General features: G+C 39.8%; 1 protein-coding gene across 7 annotated transcripts in view; it reads left to right on the forward strand.

Annotated features, from left to right (window-relative positions):
• Positions 1-22,469, forward strand: part of KDM4C (lysine demethylase 4C) — a 437,278-nt gene that overhangs the window by 328,901 nt on the left and 85,908 nt on the right. The window lies entirely within an intron of this gene.

Raw genomic sequence — 22,469 nt, forward strand, 5'->3', positions numbered from 1 at the left:
CTCAGCTTGCTGTGCATGCAGAGGGGGACAGCCCACCTGCACTGGGGAAAGCAAACAAGCAAGTGTGATGTGTTCATCCTTAATCACATTCTGTTTCTCCCAGAGACGTTTCAAGAAAATGATAGGCCACGCTCAGAGTTCAGGTTATCAGCCTGAGACACATGAGGTGCAGGGTATCTCCATAGCCAATAAGGCTAAACTGTACTATTGAACTTTGACCTGTTTATTTAATGTTAGAATTTTAATATACAGATCATATACAGCTCTTGGTCCTTTAACTTTTAGTTTAAAAGACTGTTTTAGTTATAAAAGTAATGTGTGTTTCTCTTCAAAGATTAAAAAAACCAACTAAGTGTGTAAAATACACAAATAAAGTAATCTCCAGCTCCATGGCACTCCACAGAAGTGATCATGTTTCATATTGATTCTTAGCTTCTTTCTATAGAAAAAACAGCTTGGAAGGATACAGCATTTTACCATCTTGTGTTATAATTGAGTATGTGTCAGTAGCCTATTATATATATGATAGTCAAACACATGTATGTAAACCTGTTTTATAAAAATGTCAATCTTAAAGATAGTTGTGTTGTTCCTTTGGTCTGTGAACCCAGCAGTACTCCTAATATTTCACACGCCTTTGCTTATCTCACCCATTTTGAAATCTTTCAGTCTGCAGGTTTGAATTTTGTTTTTTTTAAATAGAATTCGATTATCTGAATTGCACTAAAGGTAGTGCTGACTGGTTCTTGTGTGACTTGGAACACATTTTTCTCATACATAAAACAAAAATGATTAAGTACCAGTACAGTTCACAAATGTTTAACTTTTTAAAAGAAACTTTTGATTTGTAAATGGTTACAGATTCCTAAGAAGTTGTGAAGTTAGTATGCTCTTCTGTGCTCTTCTCCCAGTGCCCTCCTCTGGTTACCTCTTACCTACATATAGTACAGTATCAAAACCAGGAAATTGATATGTATGTAGAGTTCTATGTAGTTTTATCATGTTTATTGCTATAATTTTATTACAAGGAAATGTAGTTTCTTGGAAATGGTTAAAAGGAAGGTCAAACAAAAATAGTAGCAATGTATTATGGCTTATAGCATATGTAAAAGTAAAAATAACTCTTGACACTTGGCATAAAGCCCTGTAAAATTGTGCAAAAATTTGATCTTACACTTCACCAGAGGACAAATATGGATAGCACATAAGTGCATGACAAGTTGCTTAATATCTTTATCCATTAGGTAAAGCAAGTAAAACCACAATGGGATGCCACTACCTATCTGTGAAATAGTTAAAATCAATATAACTGACAATACCAACTGGTGATGGAACTCTGTTACATTGGAACTCTCTTATATTCTGATGGGAATGCAAAATGGTACAGCCATGCTGGGAAACAGTCTGGCATATTAAATTAAACATGCAATTTACCATGTTGCCCAGCAATCTCACTCCTAGGAATTTATCTAAAAGAAATTTTATGTTCACACAAAAACCTGTAAGTGACATTTTTTTTGTGGCTTTATTCATCATCACCAAAATCTGGAAACAGCCTAATGGTTTCCAACTGGCTAATGAATTAACAAACCGTGGTGTATCCATACAATGTAATACCATTCAGTACTAAGAAGAAAAAAACTGATACCATCAATGTAGATGAATCTTAAATGCAGCATGCTAGATGAAAGAAGCCTGACTGAAAGGCTCCATACTATATAATTCCATTTCTATTACATTGTGGCAAAACAAAACAAAACAAAACAAAGCTAACCCCCCTCTCCAAAACTATAAGGACAGAGACTGCACAGGGGTGGAGTGTTGACTACAGAAGGACCCAAGGGAATTTTTTTGTGCTGGTGGAACTGCTGTATATGTTAATTGTGGTGGGCGTTGCATGACTGAATTGTTTTACTGAAATTTATAGAAGTGTACACCTGAAAGGGTAAATTTTACTATAGTTAGTTACACTGTAATTTTAAAATTATGTGTAAAACTTTGCAAAGGCCCATGGTGGGTGTTGACACAATGTGACTTTTGCCCAGTGTTCTGAATGTCAAAGTGAAGAAATTCAATGAGGCACAGTAAATGGTGGGAATAACTATTACTTTTTCAAGGTAGCCAAATGCCTTGTTATCTAATTAGTGTCATGCATGAATGGATGAACGAGATACCCGCTGTCCCTACCTACTATCCAGAGAAGCTATAGCCAAGAATAAAAATTATGTGTAAAACTTTAGTTTTAATATTACTAGATTGAAGGGGCACCTGGCTGTCTCAGATGGTAGAGCATGTGGCTCTTGATTTTGGGATTGTAAACTCAAGCCTTATGTTGGGTGTAGAGATTACTTAAAAAAATAAAATCTTAAAAAAAATATTACTAGACTGACTATGGAAATGACTAACAAAACTAATGATAACTCAGTGGCATAAGGAGAAAGAAAATGTGAAGGGAAAGAAAAATAGAGGAAATCAAAGAATGGAGATGACAGCAGAAAAGGAAAGGTTTTGGGAAACTTAAGAGGCAATAAAGACCATGACTGCTCACATCCCACCCCAAACTCAGTGTTTTCTTTCCTTCTTGACAACATTTGACTTTTGTGGCTGGAATCTTTTGCTCATGAGGCTTTTCATGTAGATCTCCTTCCATTCAGAAAGTTCTGATCTCAGGTAGTTATTTCCATAGTTAAAATCCTACTGCCAAAATGATTCCTAAGAAGGGTGTTAATCTTAGCTTCTACTGCTTCATCAACATAATCATTATCTCATTGAAGAGTAAATGAAATATTTGTTATGTTGGCACATTGGCACTAAGTTTCAATAATTAAACGTCATGAAGTGATGGTGTTGACTCTTATTAAATAGATGAGAAATCAGAGGTTTAATGTGGTTATATAGGTAATAATTGAAGAGCTGTGCTAAACCTGGCCTCTTGACCCAAATCCCATGCTCTATGCTACTAGGCTATATTCATCATTGAGTTAGGTAGCTCCTTGAACTTTTCAAAGGCTGAAAACAAGCACTGATGTGCAGAAGTTAATTGTGTCCAATATCTTCCATGAAAATGATCATCTCAGTTCAGGTATACAAACTTTTTGTTTTATTTTGTTTTGTTCTCCATGTCAGAGGACATTAGCTGTGTCCAGTACTATAAAAAGATGTCTATGTTATTTAAGTCCTTGGGAGAAATAGGTTGCAAGAGAATTGGGGAAGTATTCTTAAATTAAGTTACAAAATATTCTCACATAGTGCCATTAGCCTTGCAGGGCCCGTCAAACTCCAGTTTGCTCTTGCCTGGTGTCAGATCTGTTGGAAAGCTTTGACAAACAGTTGGTATGTCAGAGACGGAAGCCTCAGAGAGGCACATAGAGACACGTAAATCTATCATCTAAATAAACTCTACCAGTGGCAGGTGTCTCCGAATTCTAACTCACAGTGATGGGGGCACATGGGTTTTGTTAACCAGAAACAGCATTTTAACATTGACAGCTTTTAAAAAGACAGTTCTAGATAGGGATTTGCTATCTGAAAAACTGCAAACTAACCTTTCCCTCAAATGAAAATATTGTACTGGGGTTCACTTTATAGGGAAGAGAAGGATGTCATCATTGGGTTTGATTTCCTAACGTCTGAATCTTTTAAGTATATAAGCAATTTTTATATAAGCTGTTCTCAGAACTTAACCAGAATGAAAACTTTGGTTATAGAAAGTTATGTACAATTAAAATTTACCACTTCATTTTTACACTTGTGAAGGGCATATTATTTCCTTTATGTTGAAAAAAAATGCAGATGGTTTTGAAGCATTCCAGTTACTGTATTAAATTCAACACAAACATTTCACCTGTCTACCCTTTGCAATGTTTATTATTTGTGAATAACTCTAAAAGGCTAGATAGATCCTTGTATTTAGTAGTTTTGCTGAGTCTTTTGTGGCTGCTGTAAAAGGTATTAGCCAGTGACCCTAGCTGACCATTCAGCCTTGACATGCAGGCATAACCTTGTTGCTTCTGTACATCAAAATGTGTGTTTTACATGGAAAGGTATGTATTCTACAGGTTTTCATGAATTTGGGGGTTTACAGAGGTCTCTGGACCTCTGACAATATCTTCTACCATATATAGTGAGTGGATGATTTCCATCCTTGAGAATGAAGGTCTCCTTTCTTTGTACTTGTGAGGCAATAAACAGAATCCCCTCTTTCTCAAGCAAAAGAAGGGATATGACACAATTTCCTCCCCAAGTGGACCCCAGTAGAAAATACCTCAGCTGTGATGGTGACATGGTATGCAGTGAGTGGACTGTCAGCAAAACAATTCTGTATTCGGATATTTTGCCAGTGCCCCCCAGAACAGATCCCAGAACTTAGTATCTCTTTGCATGTAGTAAATTAGTTGTGATTCTTTCTGTTTAGCCAGAGTTTTTACATGCTTTTTTTTTTTTATTAACAAGCCTATATAGTAAATTTGATCTTACTTATCAGAAAGGGCAAGCTAGCTGGTGGAGAGAAGAGAGACCCCTTCTCCTGGACATTTTATTTAGTTATTTTGAAAGATTTTTATTTGGAGGATAAATTAGATCATTGGCACAATGATTTGTCTTGTTAGTATTCTTAAAATGAGTCAATCCTCGCTTATCCCCACTCATGGAAAGGAACACGAGTAGCAGAGCTTGTGGGAAAGAACTGACAGCGCGTGTGTGCCCTGCAGTGAGTGCTTTGCCCAGCCCTACCACGTGCATCACCCTTGTAGTTCTTGACAGTTCTGTATCCTCATTCTTTCTGTTCCCCCTTTGTCAGGCCCTGTTGTAGACATGCTGCTGTGATGAAACAATAGTAAAAACAACAGCAAATCCCCCCAGAGTTCTTGCTTTCATGATGTTTTTTTTTTTTTTTTTTTTTTTTTTTTTTTTTTTTTATGAAGTTTATTGACAAATTGGTTTCCATACAACACCCAGTGCTCATCCCAAAAGGTGCCCTCCTCAATACCCATCACCCACCCGCCCCTCCCTCCCACCCCCCATCAACCCTCAGTTTGTTCTCAGTTTTTAACAGTCTCTTATGCTTTGGCTCTCTCCCACTCTAACGTCCTTTTTTTTTTTTTTTTTTTTTTTTTCCTTCCCCTCCCCCATGGGTTCCTGTTAAGTTTCTCAGGATCCACATAAGAGTGAAACCATATGGTATCTGTCTTTCTCTGTATGGCTTATTTCACTTAGCATCACACTCTCCAGTTCCATCCACGTTGCTACAAAAGGCCATATTTCATTTTTTCTCATTGCCACGTAGTATTCCATTGTGTATATAAACCACAATTTCTTTATCCATTCATCAGTTGATGGACATTTAGGCTCTTTCCATAATTTGGCTATTGTTGAGAGTGCTGCTATGAACATTGGGGTACAAGTGCCCCTATGCATCAGTACTCCTGTATCCCTTGGATAAATTCCTAGCAGTGCTATTGCTGGGTCATAGGGTAGGTCTATTTTTAATTTTCTGAGGAACCTCCACACTGCTTTCCAGAGCGGCTGCACCAATTTGCATTCCCACCAACAGTGCAAGAGGGTTCCCGTTTCTCCACATCCTCTCCAGCATCTATAGTCTCCTGATTTGTTCATTTTGGCCACTCTGACTGGCGTGAGGTGATACCTGAGTGTGGTTTTGATTTGTATTTCCCTGATAAGGAGCGACGCTGAACATCTTTTCATGTGCCTGTTGGCCATCTGGATGTCTTCTTTAGAGAAGTGTCTATTCATGTTTTCTGCCCATTTCTTCACTGGGTTATTTGTTTTTCGTGTGTGGAGTTTGGTGAGCTCTTTATAGATTTTAGATACTAGCCCTTTGTCCGATATGTCATTTGCAAATATCTTTTCCCATTCCGTTGGTTGCCTTTTAGTTTTGTTGGTTGTTTCCTTTGCTGTGCAGAAGCTTTTTATCTTCATAAGGTCCCAGTAATTCACTTTTGCTTTTAATTCCCTTGCCTTTGGGGATGTGTCGAGTAAGAGATTGCTACGGCTGAGGTCAGAGAGGTCTTTTCCTGCTTTCTCCTCTAAGGTTCTGATGGTTTCCTGTCTCACATTTAGGTCCTTTATCCATTTTGAGTTTATTTTTGTAAATGGTGTGAGAAAGTGGTCTAGTTTCAACCTTCTGCATGTTGCTGTCCAGTTCTCCCAGCACCATTTGTTAAAGAGGCTGTCTTTTTTCCATTGGATGTTCTTTCCTGCTTTGTCAAAGATGAGTTGGCCATATGTTTGTGGGTCTAGTTCTGGGGTTTCTATTCTATTCCATTGGTCTGTGTGTCTGTTTTTGTGCCAATACCATGCTGTCTTGATGATGACAGCTTTGTAGTAGAGGCTGAAGTCTGGGATTGTGATGCCTCCTGCTTTGGTCTTCTTCTTCAAAATTCCTTTGGCTATTCGGGGCCTTTTGTGGTTCCATATGAATTTTAGGATTGCTTGTTCTAGTTTCGAGAAGAATGCTGGTGCAATTTTGATTGGGATTGCATTGAATGTGTAGATAGCTTTGGGTAGTATTGACATTTTGACAATATTTATTTTTCCAATCCATGAGCAGGGAATGTCTTTCCATTTCTTTAAATCTTCTTCAATTGCCTTCATAAGCTTTCTATAGTTTTCAGCATACAGATCCTTTACATCTTTGGTTAGATTTATTCCTAGGTATTTTATGCTTCTTGGTGCAATTGTAAATGGGATCAGTTTCTTTATTTGTCTTTCTGTTGCTTCATTGTTAGTGTATAAGAATGCAACTGATTTCTGGACATTGATTTTGTATCCTGCAACTTTGCTGAATTCATGTATCAGTTCTAGCAGACTTTTGGTGGAGTCTATCGGATTTTCCATGTATAATATCATGTCATCTGCAAAAAGCGAAAGCTTGACTTCATCTTTGCCAATTTTGATGCCTTTGATTTCCTTTTGTTGTCTGATTGCTGATGCTAGAACTTCCAGCACTATGTTAAACAACAACGGTGAGAGTGGGCATCCCTGTCGTGTTCCTGATCTCAGGGAAAAAGCTCTCAGTTTTTCCCCGTTGAGGATGATGTTAGCTGTGGGCTTTTCATAAATGGCTTTTATGATCTTTAAGTATGTTCCTTCTATCCCGACTTTCTCAAGGGTTTTTATTAAGAAAGGGTGCTGGATTTTGTCAAAGGCCTTTTCTGCATCGATTGACAGGATCATATGGTTCTTCTCTTTTTTTTTGTTAATGTGATGGATCACGTTGATTGATTTGCGAATGTTGAACCAGCCCTGCATCCCAGGAATGAATCCCACTTGATCATGGTGAATAATTCTTTTTATATGCTGTTGAATTCGATTTGCTAGTATCTTATTGAGAATTTTTGCATCCATATTCATCAGGGATATTGGCCTGTAGTTCTCTTTTTTTACTGGGTCTCTGTCTGGTTTAGGAATAAAAGTAATACTGGCTTCATAGAATGAGTCTGGAAGTTTTCCTTCCCTTTCTATTTTTTGGAATAGCTTGAGAAGGATAGGTATTATCTCTGCTTTAAACATCTGGTCGAACTCCCCTGGGAAGCCATCTGGTCCTGGACTCTTATTTGTTGGGAGATTTTTGATAACCAATTCAATTTCTTCGCTGGTTATGGGTCTGTTCAAGCTTTCTCTTTCCTCCTGATTGAGTTTTGGAAGTGTGTGGGTGTTTAGGAATTTGTCCATTTCTTCCAGGTTGGCCAGTTTGTTGGCATATAATTTTTCATAGTATTCCCTGATAATTGCTTGTATCTCTGAGGGATTGGTTGTAATAATTCCATTTTCATTCATGATTTTATGTATTTGGGTCATCTCCCTTTTCTTTTTGAGAAGCCTGGCTAGAGGTTTGTCAATTTTGTTTATTTTTTTCAAAAAACCAACTCTTGGTTTCGTTGATCTCCTCTACAGTTTTTTTAGATTCCATATTGTTTATTTCTGCTCTGATCTTTATTATTTCTCTTCTTCTGCTGGATTTAGGCTGCCTTTGCTGTTCTGCTTCTATTTCCTTTAGGTGTGCTGTTAGATTTTGTATTTGGGATTTTTCTTGTTTCTTGAGATAGGCCTGGATTGCAATGTATTTTCCTCTCAGGACTGCCTTCATTGCATCCCAAAGCGTTTGGATTGTTGTATTTTCATTTTCGTTTGTTTCCATATATTTTTTAATTTCTTCTCTAATTGCCTGGTTGACCCACTCATTCTTTAGTAGGGTGTTCTTTAACCTCCATGCTTTTGGAGGTTTTCCAGACTTTTTCCTGGGGTTCATTTCAAGCTTCATAGCATTGTGGTCTGAAAGTATGCATGGTATAATTTAAATTCTTGTATACTTATGAAGGGCTGTTTTGTGACCCAGTATGTGATCTATCTTGGAGAATGTTCCATGTGCACTCGAGAAGAAAGTATATTCTGTTGCTTTGGGATGCAGAGTTCTAAACATATCTGTCAAGTCCATCTGATTCAATGTATCATTCAGGGCCCTTGTTTCTTTATTGACTGTGTGTCTAGATGATCTATCCATTTCTGTAAGTGGGGTGTTAAAGTCCCCTGCAATTACCACATTCTTATTAATAAGGTTGCTTATGTTTGTGAGTAATTGTTTTATATATTTGGGGGCTCCTGTATTTGGCGCATAGACATTTATAATTGTTAGCTCTTCCTGATGGATAGACCCTGTGATTATTATGTAATGCCATTCTTCATCTCTTGTTACAGCCTTTAAGTTAAAGTCTAGTTTGTCTGATATAAGGATGGCTACTCCAGCTTTCTTTTGACTTCCAGTAGCATGATAGATAGTTCTCCATCCCCTCACTCTCAATCTGAAGGTGTCCTCAGGTCTAAACCAAGTCTCTTGTAGACAGCAAATAGATGGGTCTTGTTTTTTATCCATTCTGATACCCTATGTCTTTTGGTTGGCTCATTTAGTCCATTGACATTCAGTGTTATTTTACAAAGATATGGGTTTAGAGTCATTGTGATGTCCGTAGGTTTCATGCTTGTAGCAATGTCTCTGGCACTTTGTCTCACAGGATCCCCCTTAGGATCTCTTGTAGGGCTGGTTTAGTGGTGACGAATTCCTTCAGTTTTTGTTTGTTTGGGAAGACCTTTATCTCTCCTTCTATTCTAAATGTCAGACTTGCTGGATAAAGGATTCTCGGCTGCATATTTTTTCTGTTCATCACATGGAAGATTTCCTGCCATTCCTTTCTGGCCTGCCAAATTTCAGTAGAGAGATTGGTCACGAGTCTTATAGGTCTCCCTTTATATGTTAGAGCACGTTTATCCCTCGCTGCTTTCAGAATTTTCTCTTTATCCTTGTAGTTTGCCAGTTTCACTATGATATGTTGTGCAGAGGATCAATTCAAGTTACGTCTGAAGGGAGTTCTCTGTGCCTCTTGGATTTCTATGCCTTTTTCCTTCCCCAGATAAGGGAAGTTCTCAGCTATGATTTCTTCAAGTACACCTTCAGCACCTTTCCCTCTCTCTTCTTCCTCTGGAATACCAATTATGTGTAGATTATTTCTTTTTAGTGTATCACTTAGTTCTCTAATTTTCCCCTCATACTCCTGGATTTTTTTTATCTCTCTTTTTCTCAGCTTCTTCTTTTTCCATAATTTTATCTTCTAGTTCACCTATTCTCTCCTCTGCCTCTTCTATCCAAGCTGTGGTCGTTTCCATTTTATTTTGCAGCTCGTTTATAGCATTTTTTTAGCTCCTCCTGACTGTTCCTTAGTCCCTTGATCTCTGTAGCAATAGATTCTCTGCTGTCCTTTTCAAGCCCAGTGATTAATTTTATGACTATTATTCTAAATTCACTTTCTGTTATATTGTTTAAATCGTTTTTGATCAGTTCATTAGCTGTCGTTATTTCCTGGAGATTTTTCTGACGGGAATTCTTCCGTTTTGTCATTTTGGATAGTCCCTGGAGTGGTGCGGAACTGCAGGGCACTTCCCCTGTGCTGTCTTGAATAACTTGAGTTGGTGGGCGGGGCCGCAGTCATACCTGATGTCTGCCCTCAGCCCACCGCTGGGGCCACAGTCAGACTGGTGTGTACCTTCTCTTCCCCTCCCCTAGGGGTGGGATTCACTGTGGGGTGGCCTGGCCCATCTGGGCTACTTGCACACTGCCAGGCTTGCGGTGCTGGGGGTCTGGTGTATTAGCTGGGGTGGATCTGCAAGGTGCACAGGGGCGGGAGGTGCAGGCTCAGCTCGCTTATCCTTCTGGTGATGCGCTTCAGGAGGGGCCCTGCAGCACCTAGAGGGAGTCAGACCTGCCCGAGGGATGGATCCACAGAAGCACAATGTTGGGTGTTTGCAGGGTGCCAGCAAGTTCCCTGCCAGCAAGTTCCCTGGTTCCCTTTGGGATTTTGGCTGGGGGATGGGCGAGGGAGATGGCGCCGGTGAGCGCCTTTGTTCCCCACCAAGATGAGCTCTGTCGTCTGGGTCTTAACAACTCTCCCTCCAGTTGTCCTCCAGCCTTCCCGCTCTCTGAGCAGAGCTGTTAACTTATAACCTTCCAGATATTAAGTCCCGCTTGGTGTCAGAACATACTCTATCCATTTCCTCCGCTTTTGCCAGCCAGACTGGGCGTCTCTGCTTGGCCAGCGGGCTGCCCCTCCACCCTGGCTCCCTCCCGCCAGTCCATGTAGCGAGCACTGCCTCTCCGCCCTTCCTACCCTCCTCCTTGGGCCTCTCGTCTGCGCTTGGCTCCAGAGAATCCATTCTGCTAGTTTTCTGGCTGTTTTCTGGGTTATTTAGGCAGATGTAGGTGGAATCTAAATGATCAGCAGGACACGGTGAGCCCAGCGTCCTCCTATGCCGCCGTCTTCTATAGCCCACTCCAGTTCTTTGGTTATTAACCCCTTATCATATATATCATTTGCAGATGTGTTCTCCCATTCCATAGCTTGCCTTTTATTTTTATTGATGGTTTTCTTCACTGTGCAAAAGGTTTTTATTTTGACATAGTCCCAATAGTTTTTTTTTTTGTTTGTTTGTTTTTGTTTTTGTTTCCCTTGCCTGAGGAGACATATCTGGAAAAAAGTTGCTGCAGCCAATGTAAAAGAGGTTATTGCCTGTGTTGTCTTCTAGGATTTTTATGGTTTCAAGTCTCACATTTAAGTCTTTCATCCATTTTGAGTTTATTTTTGTGTGTAAACCACATTTTGATGAGAAAAAAAGAGTTTAAGAGACATTATATGTGCAGCATTTTCCTAATTGTTGTTGTTTTTAACAAACAGGGAAAAGATTCTAAATGCCGTATTGTGGTTGCCTCTGGATGGTAGTGTATATTGGGTGATTAAAAACTAATTGTAGACATACTTTGGTGTAATTTGAAGTTTTTCTACAAGAACCCTTGTACTGCTTGTAAAATCAGAGGGAAACAGTAAAGTATAAAATTGGAGAAAATGTTATTTAAACACTTTGGTCTTTTGTATGACTTATTGTCTAATGACCCCAATAGGAGGGGTATGTGACAAACTACAGTTGAGAGAGTGTCTATGGGTTTCCTCCTTCTTATCCCATCACTTATCATTCCATAACTGGAAGCCATATCTCCCACTCCCCTTCACCCATTTTGCACCCCCCTCAGCAAAACATCAGTTCGTTCGTGACTCTGAGTCATCTTTTTTTCCCCCCTTTCAATTATGGACACATTTTTTTTTCTTAACAATGTTCACAATTCCATATTCATCTTCTTATTAATGGTTCCTTTCAACATAGAAGTTTCCTTTCTGATATCTTTGGTAGTAATTTTCAGGGAATCCTTGTTTTACTTGTTAGCTAAGACCAAGATCAGTATTTTTTAATGATTTTCATTATCGTCTGTCGTTTAAAAAGTATGTAGCTTAAGTAAATTGAATATAAATTGCTTTGAGCCTTTTCTAGAGGTCCCATATCCCCCAAATAACTTGAATTCAAAATGTACTGAAATATCTATCTTTACTTACTATGTTTTAAATATCCTGAAATTAGTCTGTTCTTATTTGTCAGGAGACCCCAGACCACCCCCAAGTTCAGTGATTCACTGGCAGGATTCACAGGACCCTGCACACAGCTGTGCTCACAGCTGTGATTACAGTGCAGGGGCAGAGAGCACAGTTAGCCAAGCAAAAAGGTACTGGGGATAAAGGCTGGAGGAAACCAGGGGCAAGCTTCCAGAGTCCTCTCCCAGCTGAGTCACATAGCACTCCTTGATTCCCCCTGGAATGAGTTGTGACAACACGTGCGAAATGTTGCCAACCAGACAACCTTGTGAGAGAGTCAGTGCCCACAGTTTTTACTGGGTACGCTCTGCCTAGCATGTACCAAAATTCCAGACTCCTGGAAGAGAAGCAAGCACTCACCATATTGTTGGGACTGTATAGTTTCGGCACAGTGAGTCATTCCTAGGGAATTGGCAGAACTCTCCTGAAATTGAGGTTGCCAGACAACTGCCAGGGGCCAACCTTGTAAGCAGGATTTTCAGTGAATACCAATCCCAGGCCTGCTGTGTTAGCTCCTATCTACACACCATGCAATAAAAGCTAAAAATACCTATTCACACCAAAGGCAAAAATGAGTTTGTTAAAGTAAGGAATGGCCCTACTATGTGCATTAACCTCTGTGAGAGTGACTTTGGACATCTCTTTGGCTAATTTTCCACCTCTGTAAAATCCACTGGTACTTTGCACTTTAGAATTCTGTGATCCTGAATGTGTTCTAATACTTTGTATGTCAGTGATTCAAACTGGGGTCCAGGTGCATAGAGTTATGCAAAGACTGTCTTAGAGATCCAATGCAGTGATAGATCTGAGAGAATTAATTACCAGACCCTCAACTTTTGTATGTACTCTTTTCTCATATTGATCTGTATGAGAATGAATGTTGGAAGGGGCTGCTGGTTCTCTTTCCCCACTACCCATTTTGCTTTATAGCATAATTGCATTACTCTCAGATAGGTAAACAAAGAGATCCTGAATGCAAGTCTTTTGTGTGTGTGTGATTTTTTTTAATGTTTATTTATTTTTGAGAGAGACAGAGAGACAGAATGCAAGCAGGGGAGGGGCAGAGACAGAGACAGAGGGAGACACAGAATCTAAAGTAGGCTCCAGGCTCTGAGCTGTCAGCACAGAACCTGATGCGGAGCTCGAACCCACGAACTGTGAGATCATGACCTGAGCCAAAGTCAGACGCTTAACCGACTGAGCCACCCAGGCGCCCCCTGAATGCAAGTCTTAAGGCAGCAAAACAAAGATAGATTAGGTAATAAGTACTAAAGAGAATAGCACATTGTTTCATGTAGGCCATAAGTTTATTGCAAAAGCTATGACCTTATCTACTAGCTACCCATTAATATCCACAGTCTTCTCTTCTTTGGTCCACAGCTGGTCCATGTCATCCAGCCTTCCTTGCAGCTAGAAGCTCAGCCAGAGATAAGGGAGTGGAAATGATGGGTACTACTCCCAAGTCTGGCTTCTAAATCTCCCCACATGCTGCTCTCCTTACTGTCCAGATTGACACCCCAGAACCCAAATGTTGAGATGGCGGCACTTTTGTCCCTGAATGACTGGAGGAGTACTGCTCCAGCCCAGTACTGTTACATGAGCCAGAAATGAATTCCTATTATGTGTAAGCCATTATATACTTGAGGCCTATATTTTACCCTAATACACTTTTGATTAACTCTTCGAAATAGAATTCAGCAACGAGATGCTTGATAAGGGAATATGTATTAATATATGTATTTTGTTTTAAAAATGAATTCAGACTTATTCTGATAGAAACCAAATCAGTTTTGGCAGATTGGTTTGGTAATGAGGATTGCCTTTGTCTGTTGTGTTACACACACACACACACACACACACACACACACACGTATATCAGAAACTTCACATAAATTGGGTTTAATCTGTAGTCTCAAAAGTTTGACAAAAATATATTGAAAGCACACATATGATTATAACTTAGAATTCTATACTAGAAAATAATATCCTTTAATATTTTTAATCCTAAAATAAAAAAAAATAAAATTTATAAGGGTTAACTTTAATATATGAAAGGAAAGATGTAGTTTCCAAAAGTCTTTGGGGAATTGTAAGAAAAAACATTTGAAGAGACTACTGTATAAAGAGGACTGTTAGCAAATAGTTTAAATGAGTCTATGTTGGCCTGGTTAATAAATAGGCAGTTAGTTTTTCACTTGTGTAAATGAGTTAAATGTCCAGGGCAAACCTAAAGCAAACGATGGAGACTAATGCTACAGCTTGAACAACTTCTGCTGTTGTAAGTCTTCCAAATTACCCTTTTAAAATATTTGTAGATCTCATCAGGCAGGTGAATGAAAAGGTTGAGTAAGAACCTTCTTACTTCTTCCTGTAAGAAAAGTGTATGCGTAGTGGGATTACTTCACTTAGTGCTGCCAGTAAACCTGAATTTTTATTGTTCTTCTCCTTTCCTGAATCTCTTTTATGTGCCGAAGAGACACATCGATACGGGATGGACCTCAGGATCTGGGCCAAATGTTTGTAGGGAAGAAATTGAAGAATAACTCAGTGACTAAAGTGCTAAGGGAAGGACTTAGTCTAACAGAATGCAATTTCCTAAATTTATGGTTTGGCAAGCCTGACGCCTGTAGGGTTTTAAATAACTGAAGGGAAACATTCCTACCCATGCCCCACACAATACGCCAAATTCACTGCAAGCAAGGAACAACAGAGGGAAACCTGAGCATGTGTCCTGCACGCAGATACGTAAAAGATCAGAGGAGATCATCCGCTTTCATAGGTGTTACTAACCCAGCAACTGACAGTGCCTCCAGGAGTACAACCCTGGCATTCATCCACTTCGAAGATGTTAGCAACCATAAATCCCAGAATCACACCTGACATTTCTGTTGAAAAACATTGAACACACCCATGGGCCCAGAGCCTGGAGGAGTAATGGGGAAATCTGGGAAGTAGAATAGCTGCTTTGCATAAGGAAATATGAAGACAGACCTCTTCGTGTTGATGGAAGAAATCCTTTGGGTTTCTGGTGTCTGAAAAATAAGTGTCTAAAGCTCTGGAGATGAGTTCAGAGGGGCAGTCAGTAGAAGGTAGACCAAGGGGCTCATAAGCAATGGCACGTGTTACTTCACAAACTCAAGGGACAGGATGAATATTCTAAATTTCTTGCACTCCTTTAGAGATTGGATGGTGCAGGAACTAAAGAGCTAATTACTGGCCAAAGGACTTTTTAGGAAGGTATTTGGGTAGATTACATTTAGACATGAAGTGCCATTCTCTTGGCTTGGCCTGTCTTCCTGTGAATGGCATCATGGTGGCTCTGAGAATGAAATCATCAAAGAAATATTCCAGAAACTTCTTTCTCTGGGGATTCTCTTCTTCCTGCAGGACAGAGACTGTAATCCGTTCGTCTTTGCATCACTAGAGCTGCAGGTGGGGCCTGAGCCCATACCCAGAAAAGGCTTAAATGATGAATGAGTGGGGGTGCCTGGGTGGCTCAGTTGGTTAAGTGTCAGTCTTCAGCTCAGGTCATGATCTCAGAGTTCATGGGTTTGAGCCCTGTGTCGGGCTCTGTGCTGACAACTTGGAGCCTGGAGCCTGCTTCGGATAGTCTGTCTCTGTCTCTGTCTCTCTCTCTTTCTCAAAAATAAAATAAATAAATAAATAAAAAATAAATGATGAATGAGTGGACAAGTTACAAGATTTCCCTCCGACCTTGGCTGCTAGAATGGCACAGAGGGACTCAAACCAATACTCCATTAGGAATAGTGTGTGCCCACCTATGTTTCATATCAGGATTCCTAGCAGGTGAGATTTAGGAGGAGTTAGGAGACCCAGTCAGGCATTGTCACTTATATTGTGATCAAGGTAAGACACGAGGGACAAAGGCATCCCATTTAGAGTGACTCCACAAACATTCATTGGATCTTCCAGAGCCTTGTAGTTTGGGTCTTCTCTGAGGTTGATGGTGAAAGGGATAGTCCTTCACATGTAACCATTTGCAGAAGCAGAGCTTTGATTGTGTCCTGGCTGTTAGTCCCAGCATGCTGCCAGAGGGCTGCAGGCAGTCCTTTTCCTGTGAGAGTCTGCTTTGCTTTTGCAGCCAGCTTTGTCTGCTGACTTGACACTTCATCTTGAGACTGCTGGGTTGTCATGCTCCACTCCAGATCTCACACTGCTTCAGAGCCACTTCCTTGAGGGCAGAACGATCTATAGAGAATAAAAAATGAAACGGGCAATTTTGTCAAGCATTTGCAGTAGCAAAACAGAGAGCTGACAATAGGGGCTTATGTCTGTTGTTCAACAGAATGAATGATCAAGTTGTATGCAATAAAAGGAAATTGTCAGATTTAGGAGAAGTGATAAAATATAGCACCAAACATTACAGGCATTTTCCTTATTTAATATTTATGTTCCTTGCCATTGTTAGGGTTCAGTCTCAAGCAGAAATGAGACCTGCAGTTCCCTATTGTCTATTTTCATGAAGAAGTGAGCACAGTATTTAATTATTTATCAAATAAGTAGAGTTCTGTCCGTTCACCAGTGTGCAAGTACTCAACAGTTCAAGAACATTACCCCCTCCCCCCCGCCATTCTGAGTCAGTGTTTTGTGCATATGTTCATATGTGTGTATATATATAAAGCACACACATGCATATAAATATATATATATATATATATATATATATATATATTTAGTATGTGTGAATAGATGCCTTTGTGTATGTCAGGGGAAAGGAATTGGTGATGTTTACTCCATCTATGTCTTAACTTTAGCTCGAAGTCATTAGAAATTATAGGTTAACATTTCTGTGCAAGGGGTAGAACACCAGGAGGGGTCTTCTTGTCCTGGTTCTGCTGCTGGCTATGAATCTTAATGCAAGGAACTTAATCACTAGGCATCTAATATTATTTGCTACCTGTAAAATGAGATAATCATATCTAACATCCAAAGACATAACGAATCATGAATTATCACGCGTAAAGAGCCCCAGGCAAATAGAAGTTAAGTTCCATATGAGACAAAGTGGTATCATTTAAACAGTAAAATTGTTAGATTATATTCCTTCTTTATTGTCCCTTCTCTCAAAGGAAAGATAGGCGAGGTCTCTCCACTGTACCTCTATGAGAATTTTGGTCCAGGTCATTAAGGGGTTTTTCGGTTGGGATAAGGTTGAATGAGTAAAAGCACTATGTAGAGACAGGACTAAAAAGCCTTACAGATTTATAGAAAGGATTCAACTGGTAGTCTGTGGTATAGCTGTGGCAAAGAGTTACTCAGATCATCGCCTTTAGGTCCTTGTAATCAAGTGCCTAGAGAAGACAGGCTCTAAGTAACCATGAGCATTTTAGTGAAAATAATCTTAATGGAGTTAGTTGGTTGCTTCTAATGCACTGGGGAACTTAAGGAAAGAAAATAATGAGCATGGGAGCTCTTAATTTAATGTCCGTGGTAATGACCTGAGTGCTACTAAACTGAAGCTTTAGGTGCCCCTGCATGGTGCCACCATCTGTGAGAATGGCTTGGTTCTGATGGGGGATGTGCCCTCAGCCTTGATCCCAGATTAAAGAAGGCCCAGAACAGAGTCATAGCCAGCAGTTGACATGAACAAGAAATAAACATTTTGTGTTGTTAGCCACTGAGGTTTTAGAGATTGTTTCTACTAGAGCATGAAAGATAATATAAAGTCTGTTCAATCATATGCTTTTGGAAAATGCTGCCATAGTACCCAGTGGGCTTGTCCTATAGTAATTGTTCTAAGTGTTGGGGGCTCCTGGTTGCCTCAGTAGGTTAAGCGTCTGACTCTTGGTTTCAACTCAGGTCATGATCTCATGGTTTGTGAGTTCGAGCCCCACATCAGGCTCTGTGCTGGCCATATGGAGCCTGCTTGGGATTTCTGTCTCCCTTTCTCTTTGCCTTTCCCCAACTTGTGCTATCTCTGTCTCTTTCAAAATAAATAAATAAACTTAAATAATGATAATAATTGTTCCAAGCATTGATTATGTCCTAATGCAGGTCTCTTTGATCATTCATAAAGCTGCTACCATAAACGAGACCCAGTGCATATTGCATGTATTATTTATTTATTTATTTATTTATTTATTTATTTATTTAAGACTAGGTTTATTTTGCAAACTAATTATTCTTTTTTATGAATATAATTTATTGTCAAATTGGCTTACATACCACACCCAGTGCTCATCCCAACAAGTGCCCTCCTTAATGCCCATCACCCATTTTCTCCTCTCCCCCACCCTGCCATCCACCCTCAGTTTGTTCTCTGTATTTAAGAGTCTCTTGTGGTTTGCCCCCCTCCCTCTCTGTAACTATATTTTTCCCCATTCCTTTCCTTCATGGCATTCTGTTAAGTTTCTCAAGATCCACATATCAGTGAAAACATATGATAATCTGTCCTTCTCTGACTTATTTCACTCAGCATAATACCTTATAGTTCCATCCATGTTGCTGCAAATGGCATGATTTCATTCTTTCTCATTGCTAAGTAGTATTCCATTGTATATATAAACCACATCTTCTTTATCCACTCATCAGTTGATGGACATTTAGGCTCTCTCCATAATTTGGCTATTGTAGAAAGTGCTGCTGTAAACATTGGGGTACACATGCCATTTTGCATCAGCATTCCTGTATCCTTTGGATAAATTCCTAGTAGTACTATTGCTGGGTCATAGGGTAGTTCTATTTTTAATTTTTTGAGGAACATTCACACCACACTGTTTTCCAAAGTGGCCGCACCAGTTTGCATTCCCACCAACAGTGCAAGAGGGTTCCTGTTTCTCCACATCCTCACCAGCATCTATAGTCTCCTAATTTGTTCATTTTAGCTACTCTGACTGACATGAGGTGGTATCTCAGTGTGGCCTTGATTTGTATTTCCCAGATGATGAGTGACATTGAGCGTCGTTTCATGTGTCTGTTGGCCATCTGGATGTCTTCTTTGGAAGTGTCCATTCGTGTCTTCCGCCTATTTCTTTACTGGATTATTTGTTTTTCAGGTGTGGAGTTTGGAGGTGGAGGTGTGTTCAGGTTTGGAGTTCTTTATAGATTTTGGATACTAGCCCTTTATCCGATATGTCATTTGCAAATATCTTTTCCCATTCCGTTGGTTGCCTTTTAGTTTTGTTGATTGTTTCCTTTGCAGTGCAGAAGTTTTTTTTTTGCTTTTTTTTTTTTTATCTTGATGAGGTCCCAATAGTTCATTTTTCCTTGTAATTCCGTTGCCTTTGGAGATGTGTCGAGTAAGAAATTGCTGTGGCTGAGGTCAAAGAGGTTGCTACCTGCTTTCTCATGTAGGGTTTTGATGGTTTCCTGTCTCCCATTCAGGTCTTCCATACATTTTGAGTTTATTTTTGTGTAGGGTGTAAGAAAATGGTCTAGTTTCATTCTTCTGCATGTTGCTGTCTAGTTCTCCTGGACACCATTTGCTAAAGAGACTTGTCTTTTTTCCATTGGATGCTCTTTCCTCCTTTGTCAAAGATTAGTTGGCCATACATTTATGGGTCCAATTCTGGGTTCTCTATTCCACTGGTCTATGTGTCTGTTTTTGTGCCAATACCATACTGTCTTGATGATTACAGCTTTGTAGTAGAGGCTAACGTCTGGGATTGTGATGCCTCCCACTTTGGTTTTCTTCTTCAATATTACTTTGCCTATTCAGGGTATTTTGTGGTTCCATATAAATTTTAGCGTTGTTTGTTCTAGGTTTGGGAAGAATGCTGGTGCAATTTTGATTGGGATTGAATTGACTGTGTAGATTGCTTTGGGTAATATTGACCTTTTAACAATATTTATTCTTCCAGTTCATGAGCATGGAATGTTTTTCCATTTATTTGTGTCTTCTTAAATTTCCTTCATAAACTTTCTATAGTTTTCAGCATATAGATCTTTTACATCTTTGGTTAGGTTTATTCCTAGGTATTTTATGCTTCTTGGTGCAATTGTAAATGGGATCAGTTTCTTTATATCTCTTTCTGTTGCTTCATTATTGGTGTATAAAAATGCAACCAATTTCTGTGCATTGATTTTGTACCCTGTGACTTTGCTGAATTCATGTATCAGTTCTAGCAGTCTTTTGGTAGAGTCTTTTGGGTTTTCCATGTAGAGTATCACACTGTATGTATTTTCAATAACTCTTCCACTTACAAGCTGTGTGACCTTGGTGAAGTTTCTGAACTGCTCTGTGCCTCAGTTTCTTCTTCTGTAAAGTGGAAATATTTGTGTTACCTATTTCATGGAGTTTAGAGGATTAAGTGAATAGTTTGTATAACATCCTCAAAGCAATGTCTGACATGTAGTAAATATTTATTAAATTTGTCTGTAAATATGTTCCAGGTCCTGAGAAGTTACTTATAAGGGGTTACACATAAAGGCTTATAAACATGAACAAGGACATATTAGTTCCAATGTTCTTGAGTTCTTGGAGCTCATAGGTCTAAGTAGAGAGATATGTTAAAAAATGATTATGAAGAGGTGTGGTGCTGCAAGAATATCTATCAGGCAGACTAAGTTAATTTGTGGGGTGAAGAATGGATGCTCTTGAAGGAATGACATTTCAGAGCTTAAAGGTGGGTAGGTATAGCCAAGATGAAGGTAGTGATGGCAGGGGAAGAGGGGAGGGAGTTATGTAGGTAAAGGGAGTGGTACATTCAAGGACCCTGAAGAGGGTAGCAGCTAGGCACATCAGGGAACTGAAAGAAGCCAGTGGGATGGGAGCCAAGTAGAATGATGCAGGAGCCCTGGAGCAGTGTGGCAGAGGAGAGCAGTATGGCCTACACGGGCATCCTGGCCATGGTTGTGTGACCACGGGCAAATGCTCATCCTCTTCAGGCCTTAGTTTCTTCATTTCTAAGGTAAATTATCCTTTCAGTTCCAAAATTAATATTCTAGGATCTGTCTTCCCTTTTCCTTTCCTAGTTTCAAAGAGCCAATGAGTTGTTTCTAACAAACTCTAATTGTTTAGAGAGAACTAAGGAACAAATGAAAGGAAGGGAGAAATAGATTCTTTCTAGTCTGATGCTTAACCTGACTTTTATGCTGTAAGATATGGAGTCATGGTGGCTGACCCTTGGGCAGCTCTGGGTCCTTGGATGACATTTAATCTTGCTTGAGGATGGCATCATGTTGAAAGCTCCTGCTAGATGCAGAAAGGCAGGCGTTAGGGTGATGGTCCCATGCCCCTCCTCTACTCATAGGAGTGTGGACTTTTAAAAACTTTTTTCCTGTTGTTGTGTTTTTCTTCTCAGACTATATGGTGAGATAATTTTAGCATTTTAAGAAAACGTTGCTCCCCACTGAGTTCCTACGTTAACCCCTCCTGAGGTGAATGGAGCATGCAGCGGAAGAACTTCATATTTTCCTTTTTCTTTCTTTTATTATTTTTCATTAAAAAATATTCATCTCTAGTATATTTGAATACCATATCAAGCAGGAAAGTTTTAAAAATTGGTAGATATTTCTATGTTTTGAAACTCCACCAGCCCTAATTGTGGATTTCAGAGTTAGGCCACACAGGATTTTGGTCTTGGGTCCTCTTATGTACAGTGATTCGTGCAACAGCAGTATCAGAACAGAATTACTCTGCTGAGTAAATATGTCTTCTGCCACAGAGGGAAATAATTATCCACATTTTGTGCTGTGTTTTCCAATGGATTCTTTATAGAAGAGTGAGGCTGGGGGAGATCGTGGAACCAGGAGAGTCCACTTTGGGACAGGCTGCTCTAAGAGGGATACTCACACCCTTCCTTCAGTTCTAGTGCCCCCCGCCCCATCTGCCACACTGTCCTTGGGAAGTAAGCACTGTACTGGACACCACCCTGTTCAGTCCTTTCTTCTGTCTGAGCTGCTATCAGTGTGCTCTCTGCCTTGGGTAACTGTAGGTGCCACCAGAAGACCCCTGCAATCATGGGCTGCAGGATCATCTTGCAAGAACCTTCAAACTGGTATACACCCCCTGAGTACCCTCATAAGGACAGGCTCTTGGGTAATTCATACTTTTCCCTAAAGTTTGTCTGCCTGAGAGCAGGCCTGAAGTCTATAGGCCTCCTGCCCTTCAGTCAGTCTCCCACTTGACTCTCCCTCATTTCTAATCTTATGGTGGGACACGGCTCCTGCCCCAAGTTGAAAGACCTCTGGCATGCTAAACAGAGGTAGGGTGCAAAATACAGGTCTTAATAAAGTTGCAAACTGAAAGTAATGACAGGGTAACATGTATTTATTTGCCACTCACATGGCTCCTTTACTTTTGACAAAACTGAAGGAGCTCCCAAAGGCTATCAGCCACTAGATAGTGCTGGATCGGGGCTGGTATGCATTTGGGCATCTGACTTGGAAGGAGTTCAAAAGAATTGAGGGATATTGCTGCAACAGAACTCTTATATTTCTACCCACTTACTGATGTGAGTGCTTTTTTTTAAAAAAGAAAAATACAATTTAAGTGACACTTGAAACTTGTCTCACTCCATC

Source organism: Lynx canadensis, chromosome D4 (genome assembly GCF_007474595.2).
Source record: "Lynx canadensis isolate LIC74 chromosome D4, mLynCan4.pri.v2, whole genome shotgun sequence".
Classification (NCBI taxonomy): Eukaryota; Metazoa; Chordata; class Mammalia; order Carnivora; family Felidae; genus Lynx; species Lynx canadensis.